Genomic DNA, 19,457 nt, shown 5'->3' with positions numbered 1-19,457 from the left:
AAATCATTAGCATTTCTCTACACTAATAATGAACAAACAGAGAAAGAATATATGAAAATAATTCCATGTACAATAGCCTCAAAAAAAAATCAAATACCTAGGTGTAAACCTAATAAAGGATGTGAACGACCTCTACAAGGAAAACTGTAAACTTCTGAAGAAAGAGATTGAGGAAGACTATAGAAAGTGGAGAGATCTCCCATGCTCATGGATTGGTAGAATCAACATAGTAAAAATGTCTATACTCCCAAAAGTAATCTACATGTTTAATGCAATTCCCATCAAAATTCCAATGACATTCATTAAAGAAATTGAAAAATCTACCATTAAATTTATGTGGAAACACAAGAGGCCACGAATAGCCAAGAAAATACTCAGTCAAAAGAACAATGCTGGAGGTATCATGATACCTGACTTCAAACTATATTACAAAGCAATAACAATAAAAACAGCATGGTACTGGCACAAAACAGACACGAAGACCAGTGGAACAGAATAGAGGACCCAGATATGAAGCCACAGAACTATAACCAACTTGTCTTTGACAAAGGAGCTAAAAATATACGATGGAGAAATAGCAGCCTCTTCAACAAAAACTGCTGGGAAAACTGGTTAGCAGTCTGCAAAAAACTGAAACTAGATCCATGTAGATCACCCTATACCAATATTAACTCAAAATGGATCAAGGATCTTAATATCAGACCACAAACTCTAAAGTTGATACAGGAAAGAGTAGGAAATACTCTGAAATTAATAGGTATAGGCAAGAACTTTCTCAACGGAACTCCAGCAGCACAGCAACTAAGGGATAGCATAGATAAATGGGACTTCATAAAACTAAAAAGCCTCTGCTCAAGAAAAGAAATGGTCTCTAAACTGAAGAGACCAGCCACAGAGTGGGGAAAATATTTGACCCCTACACATCAGACAAAGGACTGATAACCAGAATATATAGGGTACTTAAAAAAACTAAATTCTCCCCAAATTAATGAACCAATAAAGAAATGGGCAAGTGAACTAAACAGAACTTTCTCAAAAGAAGAAATTCAAATGGCTAAAAAACACATGAAAAAATGCTCACCATTTCTAGCCATAAAGGAAATGCAAATTAAAAACCACACTAAGATTCCACCTCACCCCTGTTAGAATAGCCATCATTAGCAACACCACTAACAACAGGTGTTGGTGAGGATGCAGGTAAAAAGGAACCTTCTTACACTGCTGTTGGAATGTAAAGTAGTACAAACACTCTGGAAAAAAATTTGGAGGCTATTTAAAAAGCTAAACATTGATCTACCATATGATACCACTCTTGGGGATATACCCAGAAGACTGTGACACAGGTTACTCCAGTCACCTGTACAGCCATGTTTATTGCAGCACTATTCACAATAGCCAAGTTATGGAAACAGCCAAGATGCCCCACTACTGATGAATGGATTAAGAAAATATGGTATCTATACACAATGGAATTTTATGTAGCCATGAAGAAGAACAAAATGTTATCATTCACTGGTAAATGGATGGAATTGGAGAACATCATTCTGAGTGAGGTTAGCCTGGCCTAAAAGACCAAAATTCATATGTTCTTCCTCATATGCAAACATTAGTTCAAGGGCAAACACAACAAGGGGATTGGACTTTGATCACATGATAAAGTGAGAGCACACAAGGGAGGTATGAAAATAGGTAAAACACCTAAAAAACTAGATAGCATTTGTTGCCTTCAATGCAGAGAAACTAAAGCAGATATTTTAAAGCAACTGAGGCCAATAGGAGAAGGGGACCAAGAACTAGAGAATAGGTTAGATCAAGAAGAATTAACTTAGAAGGTAACACACATACAGGAAAGCAATAGGAGTCAACTCCCTGTATAGCTATCCTTATCTCAACCAGCAAAAACCCTTGGTCCTTCGTATTATTGCTTATATTCTCTTTTCAACAAAATTAAAGATAAGGGCAAAATAGTTTCTGGCGGGTAGTGAGGGTAAGGGGGGGTAAGGGGGGGTAAGTGAGGGGGTGGGGGGAAGGGGGGAAAAATGTCCCAAACATTGTACGCATATATGAATAAAATAAAAAGAAAATAAAAGACATGAAGAGAGAATCTGCTACTATTCTTAGATGGGCTGTGCAACTTGTGTGCTCACACTGTCCATATTCAAAAGTGACTCACACAACTTAGCACTCCGTTGTTACTTTTTGGAAAGTCTTCTAATTTTTGTTTTTGTTTTTTTTGGGCTACCTCCCCATGCCCACCCCCACTTCCAGGTAGAGCCTATTCTGTCCTCTTGTTCTCTGGTTTTGTTGAAGAGAAACCATAAGAAATAGTAAGAAAGATGTAGTGTTTTTGCTAGTTTTAGATAAGATAGATATACAGAAAGAGTCCCATCATTGTTTCCTTTCACATGTTTATTCCAACCCACATTGGTTCATCTCTACCAGAACTCTTCACTACATCCTAGTCTCCTTCCAATAGTGGCCTCTGTCAGTTTAAGATGACTATATTTGCTTCTCTACAGTGAGCACATCAACCATATTCAAGTTTTAGGTTTCAATCCCTTTCCCTATTTCTCCTGTGTGCATTCTCCCTTTAGTGTGTGACTCATGTCCAATTATATTACTGCATTTGTTTTCAGTCTATAAGCTGCATATGAGGGACAACATGCAACTTTTGCCTTCTGAGCCTGACTAACTTTGCTTAAGATGGTGTTCTCCAGTTCCATCCATTTACTTGCGAATGGCAAAATTTCATTCTTCTTTGTGGCTAAATAAAATTCCATTCTGTAAAAATACTACATTTTCTTAATCAATTTGTCAGTTGTGGGGCATCTTGGCCATTTCCATAGTGTGACTATTTTGAATAGTGTTTCAGTAAACATGGGTGTGCAGTTAGGAGGATAAACAATTTTTATACAGGCAACTCATGTTCCTAGCTAGGAAAGATAAGCTTTATTAAGATAGGTCTTTTAACACTGCTTAAATGAATATATTTCTTTTCCATAGCCTATACCTATTGCTTCTAGAGTATTCCCTGTTCTATCCTGTACTAACTGCAAGGCTTCAAGTCTGATATTAAGATTCTTAATCCACTTTAAGTTGATAATAGGAGAGTTATAGGTATGGATCTAGTTTCAGTTTTCTGCAGGCAGATAACCAATTTTCACAGTAACATTTGTTAAAGAGGCTGTCTTTTCTCCTTGTATGTTTTTGGTGCCTTTGTCAAAAATAAAGTGGGCATAACTGTGTGGATTCATATCCAAGTCCTCTATTCTGTTCCACTGGTCTTCATACCTGTTTTCGTGACAGTACCTTGCTGTTTTTATTGCTATGGCTCTGTAGTATAGTTTGAAGTCAGGTGTTGTGATACCTCCAACATTGCTCTTTTTGTTCAGTATTTCCTTGGCTATTTGCTGACTTTTGTGTTTCCAAATGAACTTTAGGATAAATTTTTCAATATCTGTGATGAATGTCATTGGGATGTTGATGGGAATTGCATTGAACATGCAGGTTGCTTTTGTGAGTATAGCAATTTTTACTATGTTGATTCTGCCATCATGAGCATGGAAGATCTTTCTACCTTCTCTAGTTTTCTTTGATCTCTTTCTTCAGTGGATTGTAGTTCTCCTTTTGAGATCTTTTTTCTTTTTTTTATTCATTTATTCACATATGCATACATTGTTTGGGTCATTTCTCTCCCCTACTCCCACTTCTACCATCTCTCCCCTCCCCCCTCACTTCCAGGCAGAACCTATTCTGCACTTTTCTCCAGTTCTGTTGAAGAGTAGAAAAAAGCAATAATAAGAAAGACATAGCATTTTTGCTAGTTGAGATAAGGACAGCTACACAAAGAGATTTCTAGTATTGATATCATGTACAAATGTGTTACAACCCAGGTTGATTCATCTCTAATTGATCTTTACACTGGTTCCTGATCCCCTTCTCATGTTGACCTCTGTCGCTTTAAAGTTTCTGTATTAGTTCCTCTGGAGTGGGGACATCAAACGCTTTCATGTTTTGGGTTTTCTGCCTGTCCCCCTACCTCCCATATGTGTTCTCCCCTTGTCAGGTGACCCCAGTCCTACAACATTGCTGTATTTGCCCTAGATCTAAAGGCCATATACAAGGGGGAACATACAATTATTGGTCTTCTGAGTCTGGCTAACCTCACTCAGAATGATGTTCTCCAGTTCCATCCATTTACTTGCAAATGATAACATCTCATTCTTCTTCATGGCTGAGTAAAATTCCATTGTGTATAAATACCACATTTTCTTGATCCATTTGTTAGTAGTGGGGCATCTTGGTTGTTTCCATAACTTGGCTATTATGAATGGTGCTGCAATAAACATGGGTGTGCAGGTGCTTTTGGAGTAACCTGTGTCGCATTCTTTTGGGTATATCCTCAGGAGTGGGATTGCTGAATCATATGGCAGGTCTACATTTAGATTTTTAAGAAGCCTCCAAATTTTTTTTCCAGAGTGGTTGCACCAGCTTGCATTCCCATCAGCAGTGTACGAGGGCTCTTTTTTCCCCTCATCCTCACCAACACCTGTTGGTGGTGGTGTTGCTGATGATGCCTATTCTAACAGGGGTGAAGTGGAATCTTAGTGTGGTTTTAATTTGCATTTCCTTTATGGCTAGAGATGGTGAGCATTTTTTTCATGTGTTTTTTTGGCCATTTGAATTTCTTCTTTTGAGAAAGTTCTATTTAGTTCAGTTGCCCATTTCTTAATTGGTTCATTGATTTTGGGAGAGTTTAGTTTCTTAAATTCCCTGTATATTCTGGTTATCAGTCCTTTGTCTGATGTATAGCTGGCAAATATTTTCTCCCGCTCTGTGGGTGCTCCCTTCAATTTAGAGACCATTTCTTTTGTTGTGCAGAAGCTTTTTAATTTTATAAAGTCCCATTTGTCCATTCTTTCTCTTAGTTTCTGGGCTGCTGGGGTTCTATTGGGGAAGTCCTTGCTTATACTTATTACTTCCATGGTGTTTCCTGCTCCTGCCTGTACTTTCTTCAGCGTTTCTGGTCTTTTATTAAGGTCTTTGATCCATTGAGTTGATACTAGTACAGGGAGGTAGACATGGATCTAGTTTTAGTTTCTTGCAGATGGATAACCACTTTTCTTAGCAGCATTTCTTGAAAAGGCTGTCTTTTCTCCATTGTATATTTTTGGCCCGTTTGTCAAAAATAAGGTAGGTATATTTGTGTGGATTCATATCCAGGTCCTCTATTCTGTCCCACTGGTCTTCATGTCTGTTTTTGTGCCCAGTACCATGCTGTTTTTATTGCTATTGCTTTGTAATATAGTTTGAAGTCGGGTATTGTGATACTGCCAGCATTGCTCTTTTTGCTGAGTATTGCCTTGGCTATTTGCTATCTCTTGTGTTTCCAAATGAACTTTAGGGTAGATTTTTCTACATCTGTGATGAAAGTCATTGGGATGTTGTTGGGAATTGCATTAAACAAGTAGATTGCTTTTAGTAGTATAGCCATTTTTACTATGTTGATTCTACCAATCCGTGAGCATGGGAGATCTTTCCATCTTCTGTAGTCTTCCTTGATCTCTTTCTTCAGGGATTTGTAATTCTCCTTGTAGAGGTCATTCACATCTTTTGTTAAGTTTACTCCTAGGTATTTGATTTTTTTTTTGAGGTTATTGTAAATGGAATTGTTTCCATATATTCCTTCTCAGTTTGTTCATTGTTTGTGTATAGAAAAGCTAATGATTATTGTAAGTTGATTTTGTATCCTGCCACCTTGCTATACCTGTTTATTGTGTCTAAGAGTTTTTGGGTAGAGTTTTTTTGGGCCTTTAAGGTTTAGGATCATATCATCTGCAAATAGGGATATTTTGACAGTTTCTTTACCTATTTGTATTCCTTTTGTTTCTTCTTCTTGCTTAATTGCTCTAGCTAGAAATTCCAGTACTATGTTGAAAAGGAGTGGGGATAGTGGGCACCCTGATTTTAGGGGAAATAGTTTCAGTTTTTCACCATTAATTTTGATGTTGGCTATAGGTTTGTCATATATAGCCTTTACACTTTTGAGGTACATTCCTTCTATTCCTAGTTTTCTTAGATATTTTATCATGAAGTGGTGTTGGATCTCGTCGAAGGCTTTTTCTGCATCTCTTGAGATATTCAAGTGGTTTTTGTCTTTGCTTCTATTAATGTACTGTATTACCTTTATAGATTTGCATATATTGAACCACCCCTGCATCCTTGGGATGAAGCTGACTTGGTCATTTGCCATTATTTTATTGAAGATTTTTGCATTGATATTCATTAAGGGAATTGGCCTATAGTTCTCCTTTTTGGAGTTGTCTTTGTCTGGCTTTGGGATGAGAGTAATGTTGGCTTCATAAAATGAGTTAAGCAGTGTTCCTTCCCATTCTATTTCATGGAACAGTTTAAGGAGGGTTGGTATTAGTTCTTCTTTAAACATCTGATAGAATTCAGCAGTGAATCCATCATGTCCTGGACTTATCTTTTTTGGGAGACTCTTAATTTCATTTTGTGTTATAGATCTATTCAGGTGGTAAATGCCCTCTTGGTTCAATTTTGGATGGTTGTAAGTATCTAGAAATTTGCCCGTTTCTTTAATATTTTCAAATTTATTACAGTATAGGCTCTCAAAGTAGTCTCTGATGTTTTCCTGGATTTCCATGGTGTTTGTTGCTATCTCCCCTTTTGCATTTCTGATTTTACTGATTTGAGTTTTTTCTTTCCTCATTTTAGTCAGGTTTGCCAGGGGTCTGTCAATCTTACTTATTTTTTCAAAGAACCAACTTTTTGTTTCATTTACTCTTTATATATATTTTTTGTTTCTATTTTGTTGATTTCAGCCCTTATTTTAATTATTTCTCTCCTTCTGCTTGTTTTGGGGTTTGCTTGTTCTTGTTTTTCTAGGAGTTTGAGCTATAGTATTAGATCATTGATTTGACCTCTTTCTGAATTTTTAATATATGGCTATAAACTTTCCTCTTAGGAAAGCCTTTGCTATGTCCCATATGCTCTGGTGGGTCATCTTCATTTTCATTAATATCCAGGAAGATTTTAATTTCCCCTTTTATTTCATCAATGACCTATTGATCATTGAGCAATGTGTTGTTCAGCTTCCAATTGTTTGCATGTTTTTGCTGCTATTTTTGTTGTTTATTTCTAGTTTTAATGCATTGTGGTCAGATAGAAGCAATGGATTCTTTCTATTTTCTTATATTTGCTGAGGCTTGCTTTGTACCCTATCATGATCAATTTTGGAGAAGGTTCCATGAGCTGCTGAGAAGAATGTATATTGCGCAGCAGTTGGGTGAAATATTCTGTAGACGTCAGCTAGGTCCATTTGGTCTATGGTGTGATTTAGTTCTAGGATTTCTTTATGGATTTTTTGTTTGGATGACCTATCTATTGGTTATAGGGTGGTATTAAGGTCTCCCACTGTCATTGTGTTGAAGTTTACATATACTTTCAGGTCCTTCAGAGAATGTTTGATGAAATTGGGTGAGTTGATGCTGGGTGCATATAGGTTGATAATTATTATTTCCTTTTGGTATATTTCCCCTTTTAGTAGTATAAAGTGTCCTTCTTTATCTCATTTGATCAATGTAAGTCTGAAGTCTACTTTATCCAAGATAAGTACTGCTACCCCTGCCTGTTTACAGGGGCCATTGACTTCATAGATCTTCTTCCAGCCTTTCACTCTCAGCCAGTGCTTGTTTCTGTCGATGAGGTGGATCTCCTTTAAGCAGCAGATTGTTGGATCTTCCTTTTTAATCCAATTTGCCAATCAGTGTTTTTTGATGGGAGAATTAAGTCCATTAATATTTAGTGTTAGTATTGTTAGGTATGTGGTGATCCCTGTCATTGTCTTTGCTGTTTAAGGGTTTGATTGTGTGCAGCTGAATAAATGTTACTCTCTACTTCTCTACTTGTCTTCTCCTGTGGTTTGGTTTTGCCTGCCCTTTCATGGTTTTGTTTGCTCTCACTTTCTGTGTGCAGAATTCCTTGGAGAATCTTTTGTAGTGGTTGCTTGGTGGTCATATATTGTTTCAGTTTCTGTTTATCATGGAAGACTTTTATTGCTCCATCTATTTTGAATGATAGTTTTGCTGGGTAAATTATCCTAGGGTTGAATTCATTTTTATTTTGCTTGGAAGACCTTACTCCATGCTCTTCTTGCTTTTTAGGTTTCCATGGAGGAATCTGCTCTGATTTTGATGGGTTTACCTTTTTATGTTATTTGTTTTTTTCTCTCTTACAGCCTGCAATATTCTTTCTCTAGTCTCTGTGCTTGTTGTTTAAATGATAATATGTTGTGGGGTAGTTCTATTTTGGTCAAGTCTGTTTGGTGTTCTGGAGGGTTCCTATAACTGATGGGCATAGTTTTTTTCTAGATTTGGGAAATTTTCTGTTATTATTTTGTTGAATATATTATACATTGCTTTTGGTTGCACCTATTCTCCTTCTTCAATGCCCATGGTTCTCAGGTTTGGTCTTTTAATGGAGTCAATGAGTTCTTCCACATTCCTTTCACAGGTCTTGAGTTGTTTGACTAATAGTTCTTTGGTTTTTCCTTTAATTACCATTTCATCTTCAAGTTCTGAGATTCTGTCTTCTGTTTGTTCTATTCTGCTGGAATGGACTTCCATTTTGTTTTGTATTTCTGTTTCATTTTTTTTCTGAGGTTTTCCATATCATGGGTCATTTCCTCTTTAATGTTGTCAATTTTCATCCGTAATTCATTTATCTCTCTATTTATGGTATTTTCTGTTTCATTTTGGTTTTTATTTAGTGCTCTTATAAGTTCATTTATTTGTTTTTGTATCTTCTCGTATTCTTTATTTTTGTTCTCTTGGAATTTCTTGAGTGCCTCTTGTATGTTTTGGTTGACCATGTCTAGCAACATCTCTGTGAAATTCTCAGTGATTACTTGCAGGATTTCTTCTTTCACAATGTTCCTGTGGGCTTCGTTGGGTTCTTTGCCATAGTTTATCTTTGTTTTGTTGGAGTGTGGATCTGGGTATCTGTTTTCTTCATTTCCCTCTGAATCCTGTACTAATTTATTTTTGGGGGGAGAATGGTTTCCATCTCTTTTTCGTCTTCCCATATTTCCACTTGGTACCGTTTCTGTCCCTGGACTATGTGTAATTTAGTGTTTGCTGAGTTACAATAGTGCAACCAACAAAACCAAGGAAGAAGGAGAAAAAAGAGAAAGAGAAATAGAAGGATGAAAAAGAAAATAAAAAAAAAGAGAGAGAACCAAGGAAAACATCAGGGAGAGATGGCAGACGATCAAAGAACAAACCAGACAGCCAAACCTTTAAAGGAAGGCAAAAAAATAAAGAATAAAAATAAAAAGCAAATAACTAATAATTTAAAAAATCACCAGTTCAGGAACAGTGGGATTTCAGTCTTAGTAGTTCTGCTGTTACTCCTTTAGCATCTAGACCTGTCTGTGTCTCCTAGGCAGGTTTGGAACCCTCTGGTAGCAGGTGGTAGTTGGGTGGGTTCCCCTGGCCTGTGGGCGGAGGCCTGTCATTGTGATCTTGCCGGCCTTTGTAGCATGGGCCTGGTGTGCCTGAGGGGCACAGGCCTGGTGGAGTAGAGATCATGCGGGCCTGTGGGTAGTGGGCTTGGCAGGCCTGAGGGGTGTGGGGCTGTTGATCATGGACCTGGTGGAGATCATGTGTGTCTGTGGATCACCGGCTTGGCAGGCCCTAGGGGGTGGTCCAGCAGAGATTGTGCAGTGCCTGTGGATCATCAGCCTGGCAGGACTGAGAGACATGGCCCAGCAGAGATCTTGCGTGCCTGTGGATTGCTGGCCTGGCAGACCTGAGGGGTGCGGGCCTGAGGGGTGGGAGTTTGAGGGAGATTTGGTGGGCCTGTGGAGCGCAGCCCTGGCTGGGCTGAGGAGCAGGCCAGGGGCTCAGAGATCCCCTGGCCTGCAGAGCAGTGGCTCCGTGGGCCTATGGGGTGGGGCTTGGCATGCAGCGCCTGCTGTTTCTTTAGTAAATGGTAGTGTGGTGAAGCCTTCCACAAGCTAGGGGTTCCTAATGCTGAAGTTTCAGCTCTACTTTGTGCTTTACCTCAGCCAGGTGTCAGCAAAGTCCCTGGTTCACAGAGCACTTCGTCTCTGTAGAGATCTTTTATATCCTTTGTTAAGTTTATTCCTATGTATTTAACTTATTTTTGAGGCCATTGTAAATGATTGTTTTCCTACATTTTAGTCAGATTTGCCAGGGGCTTGTCAGTTTTGTTTATTTTTCAAGGAATTAGCTTTTTGTTTCATTGATTATTTATATGGTTTTTTTGTTGTTGTTGTTCTCCATTTCATTTATTTTTGCCCAATTTTTATTATTTCTCTCCTTCTTCTTATTTTGGGTTTTGCTTGTTCTTGCTTTTCTAGGAGTTTGAGATGTAGCATTAGGTCATTTATTTGAGCTCTTTCTGTCCTTTTCATATATGCACTCATGGTTCTAAGCATTCTTCTTAGGATGGCCTTTGCTGTGTCCCATATGTTCTGGTAGGTGGTGTTTTCATTTTCATTAGCTTCCAGGAACCTTTTTATTTCCTCTCTTATTTCTTTTGACCCACTGATTGTTGAGCAATGTGTTATTGACCCTCCAATTATTTGCATATTTTCTGCTGTTGTTTTTGTTGTTGAGCTCTAGTTTTATTGCATTATGATCAGATAGCATGCAGGGGGTTATTTCTATTTTCTTATATTTTCTGAAGCTTGCTTTGTGCCCTAAGTTATGCTCTATTTTGGAAAGTTCTATGGGCTACTGAGAAGAATGTATATCATGTTGTCGTTGGATGAAATATTCTGTAGACATTAGTTAGGTCCATTTGATTTATGGTGTTATTTAGTTCTAGGATTTCTTGATTTTTTGTTTGGATGACACATCTATTAGTGATAGAGGGGTATTAAAGTCTCCCACTACCACTGTGTTGGAGTCTATGTGTGCTTTTAAGTCCTTTAATGTATGTTTGATGAAATCAGGTGCATTGACATTGGGTGCATATAGGTTGATAATTGTTATTTCCTTTTGATGTGTTGTGCCTTGTATTAGTAAGAAGTTTCCTTCTTTGTCTCATTTCTTCAGTGTAGGCTTGAGTTCTACTTTGTCTGATATAAGTATTGTTACTCCTGTCTATTTTCATGGGCTATTGGCTTGGTAAATCTTCTTTCAGCTCTTCACTCTAAGCCAGTGTTTATTTCTGTCATTAAGATGGGTCTCTTGTAAACAACAGATTGTCAGATCTTCTTTTTTAATTCAGCTTGCCAAACAGTGTCTTTTGATGGGGAAGTTGAGTCCATTGACATACAGTGTTAATATTGACAGGTATGTGGTTATTCCTGCCCTTTAGTTGTTTTTATTGTTTAAGGACTTGAGGATATGCAGTGGAATCAGTGCTTCTCTCTGATGACTTGTCTTTTCTTCTGTTCTTTGATACTTGGTTTTGTTTGCTTTCATCTTCTGTGTGCAGAATTCCTCGCAGAATCTTCTGTAATGGTGGTCATATATTGTTTTAGTTTCTGTTTATTGTTGAAGATTTTTATTGCTCCATCAATTTTGAATGATAATTTTTTCTGGGTAGAGTATCCTAGGGCTGAAGTTATTTTCATTCACTGCCAGAAATACCTCACTTCATTTCCATTGAAAAATCTGCTGCTATTTTGTAATATATTACATAGCCCTTTGGCTTGCACCTCTTCTCCTTCAATGCCCATGATTCTAAGGTTTGGTATTTTGAGAGAGTTGCTGAGTTCTTGCATATTCCTTTCACAACTCTTCAGTTGTTTGACTAAGATTTCTTCTACTTTTTTCTTTAATTTCTATTTTATCTTCAAGCTCTGAGGCTCTGTCTTTCACTTGTTCTAGTTTTCTGGAGTGATCTTCCACTGTGATTTTTGTTTGAGTAAAGGGACCTTTTATTTCCAGGATTTCTGTTTCATTTTTTTTCCTGAGGTTTTCATTTGTTCAACTCCTCTTTTATATTTTATGTTGTCATGCTTAATTCATATATCTCTTTTTACAGTGTCCTTTCTTTCACTTAGATGTTTGTTGAAGTCCTCTCTAAGTTCCTTTATTTGTGTCATGGTCTTTATTTTTGGTGTCTTGTGATTTCTTGAATGCATCTTGTACATTTTGGTTAACCATGTCTAGAATCTTCCCCATGGATTTCTCAGAAATTTCTTCCAAGATTTCTTCTTTGAGGATTTTTTTTTTTTTTTTTGTGGGCATCACTGGGCTCCTTAGTGACTTTTATCATTGTTTTGTCAGTGTCAGGAGCTGGGTATCTGTTTTCTTCATTTCCTACTGAATCCTGTATTGGATTATTTTTTGAGGAGAGTGGTTTCCATCCCTTCTTCTTTCCATCACTCTACTTGGTGCTGAGCTACTGTATTCTTGATAGGCTAACTGGTGGTTTTAATTGCCTGTTTTCTTTTCCTGGATTTAATTTTTGTATTGTGGCTGACTTGGTTGTTAGCTAGGTTGATGTGCTTTTTCTGCCCCTGGCCTGGTGGTGTAATTTAGCAATAACAATTTCACAGGTTCAATGCCAGACCAGTTGTTTACATATTATATAGAAATCTCATTGCTGATAATATTATAAACAGTGGAAGTTGGGGAGTTAATGATTATTATGCTAGATATAGAAATTTGGGAAATTGGTAAAGATGGCACTAAAAGGGGGGGCAGGAAAAGGGGTGAGTTGATGGGGGAAAAGGTATAGGGACTGCTGTTTTTTGTGACCCTTGTGTGTGTTTGGGTGTATTTCTGCTGTTGTAGTTGAGGGTGATTGTGTCAGGGATTGCAGGGGAGTGGGGTTGTGCACAGTTGGTACAGTAGGCCAGTCAGCTGGTGGTGAATGTGTGGGAGGGAAGGGTAGGTGACAAGTTGGGGGAGAGGAGGGGGAAGTGAAGACAGGGGGAGAGAGTGCATGACAAGGGGCAGAAAGAGTATTTAGGAGGAGAACAATGGATTGTAGCACAGGAAATGGAGGGAAAGTGAAGGGGAAAGAATAGGGACAAGAATAGTGGCCATGATATTAATAATACAGAACACACACACACACACACACACACACACACACAAAGAAACACAACAACAAGCACCAGGTACAGGAATAACAAAAAATTCAGTGTTTTTGTAAAAGTTCTGGAGTTATTCTTTATGTGTCCACTTCAAGTATTGGTAGTACAAGTGGGAGCTCTGATGTTGTCTCACCAAGTGAGTGGCTTGTGAGTAGTATTTAGTTCCTTCTGTTCACAGGGTTATTTGCAATTGGGTGATGAAGTGAGTCTGCCAATTTGTGCAGGGTGGTCAGAGCTGTTGTTTTGTATCAGGCGGAAGCTGCATTGCTCTTCAGCTGCAACTGTTTGGTCAGCAACTCCCCCTGCAAGGTGGGACAATTCAGTTTTGTATGCTGCCCTTTGTCCCACAAGATCAGCTCTGGGATCCACCACTTACACTGCTTTGGGAGGTTGGCTAGTTTGCCTCCTTGGGAAGTTTATTTGTTGCCCTGCCCCCACTCTCAGCCTTGTTGTTTGACCCATGTTTGCTCACTGAGAATTTGGCACTGAGAGTTCAGCTTCTTGCCCCACCCTCATTCTCCAGGGCAGGTTCAGTATTCCACCCCCACCTCTGCTGTCAGTGTTAGATTGCAGTTTGGTGTTTATGCTGTTCAGGATTTTTTGGGGTGGGTTCAGTCTGCCCAGGGCTGCACTGGATTATGTTCTCATGGGGTGGGTAGGGTAGTTGAGTGTGGTGTGTGATGCTCACCTGTTTATTTTGCAGATTCATACAAGCATCTTTGGAGCCAGCAGATTGGGAGAAATGGCGCTGCTTTTCTCAGCACAGTGTGGCATAAGGAGGCTTTTCATGGGCCTCCCATCTTGTGTCCAAGATGTCACAGAGTTTGATTCTTATTGATGCTCTGACTTCTGCTTGTTGGGAGAGAAAAAAAAAGAGAGAAATGGTCAGCAGCTTTTTTCCCAGGGCCAGACATGCTTTGCTGGCTGTGCCTCATGGGATTTTTGTGGCTGTTAGGTGCAACTGAAGGCTTATTTAAGGGTCAGTCTTTGAATTTTATGTGCACCTAATGTGATGGTGGTTATTATTTTGGCTAGAAGAAATCATAATTACCCAAATGTAGTTCTAATATCTCAAGGTGTTTTTTAGAGTCAAGGAGCTTAGGATTTCTGATTCCCTACCCTAACTGTCATCTTAGATCTCAGCCATGCAGTTTTCAGTAGTAGAGTGCTTTGTTCAGAGTCTGTCAGGATTCCTTGGTGATGGTGCTCTTGTATACATTTGTGCAGCCATGTATTGAACTTTTTGCATGATAGTCCTTTCCCAGCTACCTCCAAGAGTTGCTTGTAATAGAAGCAAAACTAGAGAAACAGCTTGTGAGTCTCACCTTCCACCAGGTGTAATCTCTTATAACACTTTAACAAGTTGGCTTATATTTTAATGTTCCATCAAACCCCTCAATTTGTGTAGATGATCTATATTTCAGAGTTAGGATAAGGAGAGATCAGATAAAAGAATCAACCCAAACAACCTTTAAAAGATCATGGATAGTAAGGTCATAGGTCAATAGCCCATAAGTTGTCTCAAATCTCAGTATTCCTAAATTGCTATGTACTGGGGTTTAGCTGTTGGGCAAGCAGGCCATGAGATGTAAGATCCAGAAAGGCAGAAAAGATCTTGATCTAAGGAAAATCCAAACATATGTGATATTTGAGCTTTTAAAAATTAAAATATAAAAAGAACATGGATTCATGTTTGAAAGTGATGGTTGATGAAGAAGTTCCCTTCCTTTTATTTCTTCACTTTTTGTTCAATGTTATTTAATAAATTTATAGACATCATAAATGTATAAAAAATAATATAACAAGGCACTCCATATGTATTATTCAGCTTTGATGTTTATCAATGATCTGTCAATCTTGTTTCATTTGTCACTCTGTTTTTGGTTGAACTATCTTAATTCAAATCTCTATATTTCACCTGTAAGAATTTAATTGTGTAAGTCTAAAAGATAAAGATTTTTTTAAAAATATGATATCAGTATCATTTAGACACCCAACAAAATCAATTATATTTTTAAAAGTATTTAATACTTAGCTTATGTTCAAATTTCTCAAAGATTTTTTTATGGTTACTTTGTTAGTTTAAAGGAAGAAACATTTTTTTGGCCCATGATTTCAGACGTGTCAGTCCATGGCCATCTAGCTCCATTGCTTCTTGGCTTATGGTAAGACAGAATATCATCGTGGGGAACATGTGGTGATGTGTGGTTTAAAAACGTTCACCTCATGGCAGCTGGGAAGGTGAGAGAAAGAGAGAGAGAGAGAGAGAGAGAGAGAGAGAGAGAGAGAGAGAGAGAGATTAAGAGAGACCAGATCAAGATACAGTCTCCAGGGAACTCTCCCAAAGATGCACATGGTTCAAGCAGGACCCACCTCCTAAATTTCCATTAGTTTCCAATAGCCAGTCAAATTATGAACCCATCAGTGGATGAATCCATTGAAGAGGTCAGAGTCCTCATGATCCAATCACATTTTAGAAGCCACACCTTTGAACATTACTACAATTGGAACCAAGCCTTGAACACATGAGACTTTGGAGGGCATTACAGGTTCAAACCATTAACAATCATACCCAAGAAAGCATTGCCCAGACTAATGTCATGGAGCTTCACTGTTATGATCACTTCTAGTGATTTCCTAATTTCAGGTCTTATGTTCACAGTTTAAAGCCATTTGGAGTTATTTTCATGTGGTAGTGTCCTCTATAGAGTTCAGCCAGAGTCCACTACATGCAAGAACTGTCAAAGTGACACCTTTTGCCACATGGTATACAGGCCTCTCTACTTAGTGAGGCCTGGCCCCATCAGTCTTTTGGGGCTGGCTGAGGCCCAGTTCATGCATCCCTCAGCTCCATGAACAGGACTGGGGTTCATCTAATGGCAGACCAATGAAAAGTTCAATATAATTCTTCTGGGTGTGTGTATCCAATTTTTGTATTACTTATTGAAGATATTTTTTTCCCCAGTGTCTGTGTGTGTATATGTGTGTGTGTACTTGGTACCTTGTTGAAGATTAGTTCACTATACGTGCACAGGTTTTTTCTTGGTTTTCTATTCTGTTCCTTTATTTGATGCACCTTTTTTTTATGCCAGTACTATACTGTTTGATTACTGTGGGTTTATAATATATTCAGAAATGAAGTGATATGATGTCTCCTGCTGTATTGTCTTTGCTCAGGGTTGCTTTGGCTATTTGTTATTGTTATTTGTTCAATATGTATTTTAGGGTTTTTTTTTTAATTGGAAAATGGCATTGGAATTTTGATAGGAATTTCATCAGATCTTTAGATGACTTTGGGTAATATGGATGTTTTAATAATACCAATTCTTCTACTCCATGAATAAGAATATCTTTACATTTGCTAATTTTAACCTATGTTTTAAGCTATAAAACATTCTGGTCTATGCCTTATAGGTTTTAGTATACTGTCTTTTCACTTTGGTTAAATTACTGCTCAGCATCTTATTTTACTGTTTCTATTATAAATGCAATTTTTAAAATTCTTTCTTTGAATAATTCATTGCTTGTTTCTAGAAATGTCATTGGTTTTATGTATCTATTTTGTATCCTACAACTTTAATAAATTCATTTTTCAGTTCTAATGTTTATGTGCTTGTACTTTTAGGTTGAGCCTTTAGAGTTTTCTATATACAAGATCATGTTATAGGCAGAGAATTTTACTTCTGTTTCATGTTTCTATTATTTTTTCTTGTTGTGCTGGGTTGAGTACATTTTGGCATTTACAAACATTCTTATAATATATCAAATGTGTCATACTTGAATTTGTATGTTGTACCAGAATTCACCCCCTCCATCATTTTCCTTCATTCCCCTCTCCTCCCATTCCTGGAATAGTTTCAACAGGAATCATTTTTCCATTTTCATACATGTATACATGGTATTTGCACCATATTCACCCTCCTTCACTATTTCCCCACATCCTCCCCCTCCCACTGGTATCAGTGCTCCTCTCTTCCCCCTCCAACCCCAGGACCTGTTCCACCCTCCTGTTCTCTGATTTTGTATAAGAAAAGAAGGAGACAAAAATGACATTTTTTATTGTTTAAGATAACTACACAGGGAATTTCCTTGTGGCAAATCCATGTTTATATGTATTATAGCCCTGTTTGGTTCATCTGCACTGTTTTTCAGCTTTCTAACTTAGTCCCTTTCTTATAGTGATTTCAACAGGTTTTAAAAATTCTTCATTCATTCTTTGGATGCCTTTTAGATCTTCTTTCTCACACAATTGCTCTTTTTAGGACCTCCATGCTAGAGTAGCAAGATGAGTATCCTTGTTTTGCTCTTGATTTTAGAGGAAAAGATTTCAAGTACCCACTGCTGGCTGTTTTAGATATGGGCTTGTGCACAGCCTTTATTCTTTTGAAACATTTATTCTATACGTAATTTGCTGAAACTTTTTTTTTATCACAAAAGGATATTGAATATTGTCAAATTCTTTTTCAATTGTGATGATAACTTGTTTTTGTCATCTGTATTTCTATGTGTCATATCATAGTTATAAGTTGCAGATGTTGAACCATCCCTGCATTTCAGGAATAAATCTCACTTGATCATGATGAAGATCCTTTAAATGTGTTATACTTTGGTTTTCTTGTAGATTCCTTTTCTGAAATTCCTGATTTTATTGAATTATAGTTGCATAACATTGTGGTCAGAATATATAGTTGATATGATTTCAATCTTAAATCTGTTAAGATTTCATCATGGCCTAACATATGATTTATCTTGGAGAACATTTCATGGGCACTTGAAAAGAATGTATATTATGCTTCTGTTAGAGTTCCATGTATATCTGTAAGGTAGATTTGGTTTAAAATGTACTTCCATTCCAATGATTCCTTATTGATTTTTCTGTCTGACTCCTAATATTATTGCACTTCAGTTTATCTGTCCTTTCATATCTCTTAGTAATTGTTTTGTATATTTATGTTTAATTGCCTTAATGTTGAGTGCATATATATTTACAACTGTTGTATCTTAGTGATGAATTGTCCTTTTAATTATATAATAGCCTTCTTTGTAAATTGTTATATTCTTTGACTTGATGCTTATTTTATCAGATTCAAGTATAGGTACCCTTCTCTTTTAGTTTTCATTTGTATGAAATGTCTTTTTCCATCCCTTCTTTTGCAATATAAGTGTTTCCTTAAAGATTAGTTGAATTTCTCTTAATTTTATCTATTCAGCAATGTATTTTTTAGTGGATAATTTAATTTAATAATTTACATTTAAAATAATTTCTGATAAGTAAGAACTTACTATTGTCATTTGTTAATTGTTCTTTGACTTTTTGTATATCTTTTGTTGTTTTCTTCCTTTCTTGGTGTCTTCCTTTGTGATTAGTTGATTTTCTCTACTAGTATGATTTTATTCCTTACTTTTATTCTTTATATCTAATATAGGTGTTTTCTTTGTGGCTACCACCAGCCTTATAAAAATATGTTGTAGTTATAACAGGTTATTAAAAGCTGATAGCAACTTAGTTGAATTAAACAATCATTGTGCTTATAATCACTTTAATACTTTTTGTTTTCTAACATTTTTAGTAGTGTTAAAAATGACTTATGCAGCATCATTGCCATATTAGAATATTTTGAATTTGATTACATTATTTCTTTATTGTAAGTTTTATATTCTTATAGATTTTCATTTACCAATTAGCATCCCTTTACTTTGACTTGAAGAACTCCCTCTAGCATTTCTTATAAAGTAAGGCTAGTGGTGATGAACTTTTTTCATTAAGGAAAGCATCTCTCTTCCATTTCTGAAGGATAGTTTTGCCCGGTATAGTGTTCTTGGTTGACTGGTTTTTATTTTGTAATTCAACACTTTGCATGTATCATCCCACTCTATCTTGGCTTGCAATATTTCTGCTGAGAAATCACTGATAATTGTATGAGAGTTCCCTTATATTGAGCCTAAGTCCAGCCTGGAATCTTGAGTCCATAAAAGCTGCCTTGAGGTCTGTGCCTTGGAGTTCAGTCTGGAGGCTGGAGTAGATATAGGTCTGAGACTGAGTTTTCAGGGACTGTCATGGTTCCAGGAATCACTGGAGGAGGACTAATGTTGGAGTCCATGCAAAATTGAGTGTGAGTGTGCTTTTCATTCCCCTTCTCCCAAGTGGAAGGAAGCTCTCTGTGGGCTGTGTGATACAGACTTGGAGAAGGTATGACAGAGATAATCTTTCCTACCTTCATTAATGCTCTCTGTTTTGTTTCTGTACTATGTACAAGTTCCCTAATCTCTCACCAAAATTTCTTAACTCATATATTTTTGTACATGACTGATTGTTTAAATTGATGTTTCTATGAGGAGATAAATGTTAGAAACT

General features: G+C 37.2%; 1 long non-coding RNA gene across 1 annotated transcript in view; it reads left to right on the top strand.

Moving 5' to 3' along the window:
* The window catches only part of LOC141411587 (uncharacterized), a 178,337-nt gene extending 162,954 nt beyond the window's left edge, over positions 1–15,383 (top strand). Inside the window, exon 7 of the long non-coding RNA XR_012436425.1 lies at positions 13,806–15,383. This is a non-coding gene — a long non-coding RNA (uncharacterized lncRNA). The remainder of the gene's footprint in view (positions 1–13,805) is intronic.
* The last annotated feature ends 4,074 nt before the right edge of the window (positions 15,384–19,457 follow it).

Source organism: Castor canadensis, chromosome 10 (assembly GCF_047511655.1).
Source record: "Castor canadensis chromosome 10, mCasCan1.hap1v2, whole genome shotgun sequence".
NCBI classification, from domain to species: Eukaryota; Metazoa; Chordata; class Mammalia; order Rodentia; family Castoridae; genus Castor; species Castor canadensis.
This window is presented reverse-complemented; position numbering and strand designations above follow the sequence as displayed.